We start from the raw sequence: 9,262 nt of genomic DNA, 5'->3' as shown, positions 1-9,262 counted from the left end.
TCAGATTAGGACACTTGATCTCCTTTGAAATTCTCTTGGTGCCAGCAGCTGAAGAAGCGGAGGCTGGTGCACTCGCTCCTTGTGCAAAAGGCAGAGCCCCCCGAGGTTTCCCCAAGAAGGGCAGGAAAAAGCAGCCGATGAGGTTGTGAATCAGAAGCTTTATTTGAACAAGGTTTGAGAGACGTGGGGTGGGGTGGGGTGGCGCGGAGGCGTGCTGAGCTCTCTTGGTCCATAGCTGCGGGGCCTGTTGGTGTGCTTGTAGGCCCATGGCCGGGTAGGGACGGGATCCTTGTGTGCTTCCTGCTCCTTTGGTGGCTGTGGGTGTAGAACGCTGCCCCAGCCTTCAGGTCAGCGGCCGCGGAGGAAGAAGACAGTGGCAGCTGTTGTTGTGCTCGGGGCTCTGTGATGGGGTGCGAAAGGAAAATGATCCAAAAGAGCAGCCCCAGCCTGTTTCCAGGGTCAGCCCCTGTATCCCCGGGAGAGGCTCTGTGAGCCTGACAGCAAGGCTGTCCATCCCGGGTCTCCCTCATGGCCAAGAGTCAGACATGTTGGGCCAGGCCTTCCCGCAGGCAGTGAGACTGTGGTGGGAAAAGGGTTGGGGCGATCTTATCTGTCCTGGAGAGCGTTGGCAGCTCTTCTGTCTGAGTTCTCAATGGGAGAGTGACCAGGAGTGTGCTGTGGTGTGGTGTCATCGCTGTGTTTGTGGCTGAAAGAAAAACACCAAACAGAGCAGCAGCCCCTGCCTGTGTGCCCGAGGGTCTCCAGCTACTCACCGAGGCTGTCTGTGTCCCGTCGTCCTGATGGAGAGGTCACTTCTGTCCTGGCCCGATTCTGTCACGTTCCTGCTGCTGTGGACCATGTTGGGTGTGGGTTGGGGAGATCTTACCTGTCCTGGAGAGCGTTGGCAGCTCTTCCTTCCTGTTGAGTGGTCGAGGGCAGTGAGGCCAGGTTGTGCCGTGTTCTGGTCCCATCCCCAGACACACATCTTAGAGCGTGTGTGTTTCCAGCTGTAAGAGAGAAAGCCAAAGGGCAGCAGCCTTCCCCTGTGGCCAGGAGCAGCCCCTGCCTCCCAGCCTAAGACTCTCCCAGCCTCACAACAGTGCCGTCCATCCAGCTGCTCTGTGTTGGCCAAGAATTACCCATGTTTTACCAATTCCACAGGCACTGAGACTGTGGTGGGGAATAGGCTGGGGGTAGCTTATCTGTCCTGTAGAGCATTGACACATTTTCCAGCTGAGGTGTCAAGGGGAGAGAGGCCAGGAGTGTGCCACGGTCTGGTCCCATCGCTGTCTGTTTCTGGCTTTAAGAAGAGAAGGAACAACAGAGCAGCATCCCCGTGTGACCACGGGCAGCCCCTGCCTCTGTGCCCGAGGGATTTGAGCATCTCACCACGTCCATCTGTCTCCTGTCATTCTGATGGAACGGTCCCTGGTGTCCCCGCTGGATCGTGTCACCTTCCGGCTTGCTGTTAGAGCCTGGTGGGTGTGGGTTGGGGTGATCTTACCTGTCCTGTCGAGCGTTGGAAGCTCTCCCTTCCAGCTGAGTTCTTAAGGAGAGAGAGACCAGGATTGTGTTGCAGTCTGGTCGCACCGCCGTGTGATTCCAGCTGAAAGAGAAGAAGCACCAAAGGGAGCAGCATCCCCCTGTGACCACGGGCAGCCCCTGCCTCTGTGCCCGAGGGTCTCTAGCGTCTCACCAAGGCTCTCCGTGTCCCGTCATCCTGATGGAGTGGTCACTGCTGTCCTGGCCTGAGCGTGTCACTGTCCTGCTTACTCTGAGACTGTGGTGGGGTGTGGGTTGGGGCAATCTTACCTGTCCTGGAGAACGCTGACACATTTCTAGATGACTTCTCAAAGGGAGAGGCCAGGAGTGTGCCTTGGCTTCATTCCCTCGCTGTCAGTGTGTCCAGCTGTAATAGAGGAGGCAACAAACCAAGGAGCCACTCCCTGTCAGCATCAGAAGCCGTCCCTTCTTCCCTGTGTGAGTCTCTCCCAGCCTCCGAATAGTGCCATCCACCTCACATCTTCCTGATGTCCAGGAGATGTTTGTTGTAGCTTCAATGTGTCCCGTTCCCACTTAGTGTGGTGAGACCGTGCTGGGCAATGTGTTGGGGGTAGCTTATCTGTCCTGTAGAGTGTTGGCATTCTTTCTGTACAGGTTCTCAAGCGGAGAGCGGCCAGGAGTCTGCTGTGGTGTGGTCTCATCCCTGTGTGATTCCAGCTGAAAGAGAAGAAGCACCAAAGGGAGCAGCATCCCCCTGTGACCACGGGCAGCCCCTGCCTCTGTGCCCGAGGGTCTCTAGCGACTCACCAAGGCTGCCTGTGCCCCATCATCCTGATGCAACGGTTGACTCCCGTCCTGGCCCGATTCTGTCACCTTCCTGCTTGCTGCTGGAGCCGGTGGGTGTGGGTTGGGGCGATCTTACCTGTCCTGTAGGGCGTGGAGAATTGTCTGGCCCAGTGCTGGCAAGGAGCGGCCAGGAGTGTGCCATGGTTTAGTTGGGTCTGTGTGCTGCAGGGTGCTGAGAGCCATTTGAGGTGAGGGCCTGAAGAGAGAGGAGCTGAGTTCCTCTGGTGGAGTTTGTGTCCAGAGCTGAGGCTGAAGCAGGAGCAGGCAGCTGAGCAGCCTCCCCGTCAGCACGGGCAGCCATGGCAGGGCTGCGTGGCCGTTGGGGCCAGCGTTCTGTCCCCGCCCCTTTGTGACATGGGGCACGCCCTGCCTGCTGTGCCATGGGTGCTGCATCCCCATCCCCATCCCCATCCCCATCCCCATCCCCATCCCCATCCCCATGCGCGGGGGGTGGCAGCAGGTGATGCGGAGCCCAGGCCCAGGCCGGGCGGTGGAAAAGGTGCCCAGGTGTTTGGGCAGGGCTGCGGGGCCGTGCCAGGCAGCTGTGCGAGCGTGCTGGGGTCTGCCTGGGGCTGTGCTGCCTGCCCGCTGAGGAACCTGCTTTGGCAGGGGGGTTGGACCCAATGATCTTTCCAGGTCCCTTCCAACCCCTCCAGTTCTGGGATTGATTCTGTGATCCCCACAAGCAGGGCAGGGAGGCACTTTGCACCTAGAAAGAAAATGTGTGGAACCCTTTAGGAGAGCTGGGAGCAATTTGTAAAGAGGGCAAATGTTAACCTTACTCTTTTGTATTGGGAATGTTGTGCTCGCAAGAGCTGCTTTCATTCTGCAGCTGTACAGCAAGAACCCAACAGGTTGGGGCCCCAGCCTGGGCCAGGTTCCGTCAGTATCCCTGGTGAAGAGCAATCAGAAGATCATCTCTCTTTCAAGTGAAAAGGCCATAAAATATTCTCGCTGAGCAATTCTTACTGACACAAAGACTTACAGTTTATGTTTTTTTTTTAACCCTGTGTCGTGGTTTAACCGGGTCGGCAGCTAAACACCACACAGCCGTTCGCTCACCCTCCCCCCTCCCTTTCTGGGATGGGTGAGAGAAACAGGAAAGTGAAGCCCATGAGTTGAGATGAAGACAGGTTATTAAGACAGGAAGATAATAATAATAATAACAATAATAATAATAACAACAACAATGATGATCATAGTAGTACTACTACTACTAATGTGCACAAACAAGTGATGCACAATGCAATTGCTCACCACTCGCTGACCGATGCCCAGCCTAACCCCGAGCAGTCCCGGCCCCCCTCCCCCAGCTAGCCACCCCTAAATATTGTTTAGCATGCCGTCAGATGGTATGGAATACCCCTTTGGCTAGTTTGGGTCACCTGTCCCGGGTCTGTCCCCCCCCAGCTGTTGCTGCACCCCCAGCCTGCCCGTTGGCAGGACAGAGCCAGAAGCTGAGACGTCCTTGGCTTGCTGCAAGCACTGCTCTGCAGCAATTAAACCATCAGGGTGTTATCAGCACTCTTCTCATCCTAAGCCAAAACACAGCATTCCACCAGCTACTAGGAAGAAAATTAACTCTGTCCTAACTGAAACCAGGACACCCTGAAAGACTTCATTGGACTTCTGGAGGGCTGACTTTGAGCTGCTCAGAACACTGGTTGGTAGAGTCCCTTGGGAGGCGGTTCTGAAGGGCAGAGGAGTCCAGGAAGGCTGGGTGCTCTTCAAGAAGGAAATCTTAATGGCACAGGAGCGGTCTGTCCCCACATGCCCAATGACGATCCGGCGTGGAAGAAGACCAGTCTGGCTCAACAGAGAGTTGTGACTTGAGCTTAGGAGAAAAAAGAGGGTTTATAATCTTTGGTAAAAAGGGTGGGCCACTCAGGAGGACTATAAGGATGTTGCGAGACTGTGCAGGGACCAAATTAGAAAGGCCAAAGCTCATCTGGAGCTCAATCTGGCTACTGCCGTTAAAGACAACAAAAAATCTTTTTATAAATACATCAACACAAAAAGGAATGGAAAATGGAGACTTGTTAGTAATCAAGAAAAGGAATGGAAAATGGAGACTGTTAAATCATGGAACTTAAAGGATTGTTTGTTACCTTTCCTGATTGTACGTATGTATAGGCATACTTGTGTTTAGTATGTTAAGCAATGTTCTCTATATTTAGAATGTTTGATGTTCGTGTGTGCGTGTTGGTGGAGCGTAGACTCCCTGCACACCCAGCGCTGTTTACTTGCCTTTTATACCTTTAAGAAATATTTGTTTTATAAATATTACAAAATTCAGATTGAGTTGAGACCTCATTTATAACAGTCTTTAAAAGACGTTTAGAAGTAGAGCTTAGGGATATGGTTTAGTGGAGGACTGTTAGTGTTAGGTCAGAGGTTGGACTCTATGATCTTGAGGTCTCGTCCAACCTAGAAATTCTGTGATTCTGTGTTCATCCTAATCCACAACATAGCACCCTACCAGCTCCTAGAAGGAAAATTAACTCTATCCTAGCTGAAACCAGGACAGCTCTTTTCTGGCAGGTCGCAGGGAGAAGATTGGCTGGCTTGGGGGAGCTTCCGTACACGTGGCTTTTAGGCTGCAGCCAGTGTGTTCCTCTAGATCTGGAAGTTTGAAGATGGCTGAGTGGTTGGAAAGCTGCCTGGCAGAGAAGGACCTGGGAGCATTGGTGGATAGTCGGCTGAATATGAGCCAGCAATGTGCTCAGGTGGCCAAGAAGGCCAACGGCATCCTGGCTTGTATCAGAAACAGTGTGACCAGCAGGGCTAGGGAGGTGATCGTCCCCCTGTACTGGGCTCTGGTGAGGCCGCACCTCGAGTGCTGTGTTCAGTTTTGGGCTCCTTGCTACAAGAAGGACATGGAGGTGCTTGAGCGAGTCCAGAGAAGGGCAATGAAGCTGGTGAGGGGTCTGGAGAACAAGTCCTACGAGGAGCAGCTGAGGGAGCTGGGCTTGTTCAGCCTGGAGAAGAGGAGGCTCAGGGGCGACCTTATTGCTCTCTACAGATACCTTAAAGGAGGCTGTAGCGAGGTGGGCGTTGGTCTGTTCTCCCACATGCCGGGTGACAGGATGAGAAGAAATGGCCTAAAGTTGTGCCAGGGGAGGTTTAGGTTGGATATTAGGAAGAACTTCTTTACTGAAAGGGCTGTTAGGCACTGGAACAGGCTGCCCAGGGAAGTGGTGGAGTCACCATCCCTGGAAGTCTTTAAAAGACGTTTAGATGTAGAGCTTAGGGATATGGTTTAGTGGAGGACTGGTTAGTGTTAGGTCAGAGGTTGGACTCGGTGATCTTGGAGGTCTCTTCCAACCTAGAAATTCTGTGTTTCTGTTGCAGTCTCCCAGCTCAGAGACAACCACCTATTAGTCTGGCGCAACGGCTTTGTGTGTTCCTTGCACTAGCTGTTCCTTCACCTCCTCTTCACATACAAGGACACACATCTCTTTCACGCTCCTTCAGGAGTAAACAAGCCAGGAGAGATTAAAGCCTCTTTCTTCAGGTCAGTGAGATCCCTGCCTTTGGTTTCATTGAGAATTCAGGCCCTAACAGCTCAAGTGTCTTCTGGACGGTGTTTCTTCTGGGTAGGATAATTTCATTTCCCTTTTGAAGACTTACAGGGATGTAGTAGCAAAAGCAAAGGCATAAAACGGTACCTGAGGCACAGGCTACTTTTCAGCCTGCAGCAGACTATAGGTATGATATCATCCCTATATCATACACCATGTTATCATATCAGGAAATGTATAAAACTGCCTGCTGCTTCTCAGGTTAAAAGTTTTCCTTAATAAGGTGTATGCAAAGGTGTAATCAGCTGTCTGAGTACAATTCTCACATATACATGAACATTTTCCTCTCCCCTTCCCAACTTGGAGTGCAACAGTTTTCATCGTACTGTTATAAATTCCGAGTCAACTTAGCTTTATGAGATTTATTTATGGGGTTAATAAAAGGCAAGTAAAGAGCGCTGGGTGTGCGGGGAGTCTGGGCTCCTCCAACACGCACACAAGTTACATCAGGCGGCAGCTTTTTCTGCTCCTAGGCTAATACACGTTCATTACTACTTCTGGAAAAGGCAGGGTTATTATAATTAGTTCCCAGATTCCGAACCTTCCCACTGGCGCATGTGTATCAGTCCCCGGTGGTCCCTCTGGGGGTCTCTCGTGCTGAAGGCTCATAGTCTTCCTCCCAGGCTTTGTACTTGTCCTTCTCCTTTGTCCATCTTGGCCAGATATCAGGCATTGCCTCTGACTCTATACAAGAAAGAGAGAGAAGCACACCTTTCTACTCTGTCAGCTACCGGCAGACCTAGAGAGAGAAAAAAAAAAAAAAGTTGTTAATTAAAAAGTAATGTTGTTTTAAGGCATTTCACCAAATATGTGATATTTGGTAGAAACCAGACAACAAATGAAAGGGAAGAAGGAACAGTAGAAGGTACTTGCATGGCCTTAATTTACATGGCAATGGACAACAACGACAACCTGCAATGATTTACAAGTGCCTTACACCATTCACCCCTGAGACAGAAAACTGGGATTCCCATATGATGTAAGGGGAGTGCAATCCCTCTCAAAATACAGGAGCCTGGGTGATGCTACTGAGTACTGAAAATGTTAAGGCTAGGCAGCACCGAACTCAACCGAGAAGGGAGGCTGAGTCTCCCTGGCTGTTCACGTAACAGACAAGAGCCTCAGCTTCTAGCCCTAAGCAACAGTTCGTAGTGCCAGGCGGGGAACTAGTTCTTCTTAAGCCAGGGACCATTTCAGCATCTTTAAAGCTACAGAAATGCTTGAAGGCTCTGTGGAATCGTGTTCCTGGCGCAAAAATCTGGGGACCAGGACTGGGCAAGTGGGGCGCAAGTGTGCTGGGGAGCAAGCTCTCTGGGCTGCTTACCAGGGCTTGAAACTAGGTTTGATGGGGGAAGGGAGGGGAGTTAAAGGGAACAGAGAAGGGCTGGGAGAAGTCCTCACTACTGTTACAAATGGCTCAGTCTTCAAAATAGGACTATAATCAAAGTTTACAATTTATTAAAGGAATAGTGGCAAGCAAAAAGCACTGGGTGTGCCGGGAGTCTCTGCTCCACACAGACTCACACCAGTTAAATCAAGCAGCTGATTTTTATGCTCCTAGGCTAACACATATTCATTACTACTTCTAAAAAAACAGGGGTATTATAATTAGTTTCCAGATTCCAAACCCTCCTACTGGAGCGTGCGTATCAGTCTCCGGTGGTCCCTCTGGGGGTCTCTCATGCTGAAGGCTCATAGTCTTCCTCCCTCTTGTCCTTCTCCTTTGTCCAGCTTGGCTGTATGTCAGAGACTGGTGCAGCGTCCCCTGCAAGCTTTGTCTTTTAGTTGTTCTTCAGCTTTCCCCGTCTCCTTAGTCTCCTGGCCAGATATCAGAGACTTGCATAGTGTCCCATGCAACAGTCATAATAAATAGCCATACTAGTTAGCAGCTATTCTGACACCCCCCCCCCCCCCCCCCCAGATATCAGAGACTTCAAGGAAAAGCCTACAAATACATTTCCCTTCAAGCTCTCTATTGACAGGAATTGCTAAAACATTCCTTTGCAAGGTACAAGAACTATATACATTAAGCACTCTGTTTTTCTTAGACTTGTGGTTATGCAAGGGTATGTAGGACAGAAGGTCACATTCGTCACACCATGCATCCCTAGCATTGTTCCATATTGACATGAATCAGATGAACACATTTCACAATCCCCCATCTCCTTTTTCATGGCATTGATTCGTGTTTTCCTTTCCAATCAAGTCAATACTTGCCAAATTGATACCAATTGATACCAATTTTGGATCTTTGTTTGTTTTTATTATCATCAGGGAATGGGTTTTCTCCTTTCCTGGTTCTGGGTCAACAGGTACCGCAGATATTTGCATTCCTTGTATAACCGAGTGTATTAGTCTGGTAATACAAGGTATTAAACATGGAATTATTAACAATCCTCCACATATCCCCAATACAACCATCCTTATTTGAGCAAGCCAATCACCACCCGTAAAGCCCCCTCCCATCATCCTCTTAGATCAATTCCATTTGAAATCTGAATTGGGACATGTGCAATTTTCTTCATTTCTTTTACAAGTTCATTTACAGCTTTTCTTTCTGTTGTGGTTTAACCCAGTGGGCAGCTAAACAGCACACGGCTGTTCGCTCACCTCCCCCCCTCCTTCTCTGGGATAGGAGAGAGAAATGGGAAAGTGAAGCCCATGAGTTGAGATAAAGACAAGAAAATAACAATAATAATAACGACAATAATGAAGATAATAGTACTACTAGTAATAATGCGTACGAAACAAGTGATGCACAATGCAATTGCTCACCACCCACTGTCCGAAGTCCAGCCTAACCCTGAGCATTCCGGCCCTCCTCCCAGCTCTTGCATCCCCAGCCTGCCTGCTGGCAGGAGAGAGTGAGATGCTGAAACGTCCTTGGCTTGGTGTAAGCACTGCTCTGCAACAATTAAAACATCAGCATTTTATCAGCACTCTTCTCATCCTAAGCCAGAACATAGCATTCTAACAGCTACTAGGAAGAAACACCCTCATCATCAATCTCTAAACAGCAATTACTAAGGTTAAATTTTCCACAGACTTCTCCTCTAGTAAATAATCCAAAGCTAAGCGATTTTGATACAAAGCAGTTCTCATCTTGGTACTTTGCTTTGCAATTAATCCAAGCGCATCTCGGGTTTTATGTACAACTATTTCTATTACAGCTTGTAACCTAATTATTCTATTAAGTATATATATTGGGGTCCTATAACCCCAGGATCCGTCTTCTGCCCATGTAGCTGGATCATAATAAGCAAACGCCTTCAATCAAGGGGTTGGGCCCGCTTTCAGGGTCGATTTGGGTTTGTGTTACCATTCAGCCTTTC

This window comes from Anas acuta, chromosome 3 (genome assembly GCF_963932015.1).
Source record: "Anas acuta chromosome 3, bAnaAcu1.1, whole genome shotgun sequence".
Taxonomy (NCBI): Eukaryota; Metazoa; Chordata; class Aves; order Anseriformes; family Anatidae; genus Anas; species Anas acuta.
This window is presented reverse-complemented; position numbering follows the sequence as displayed.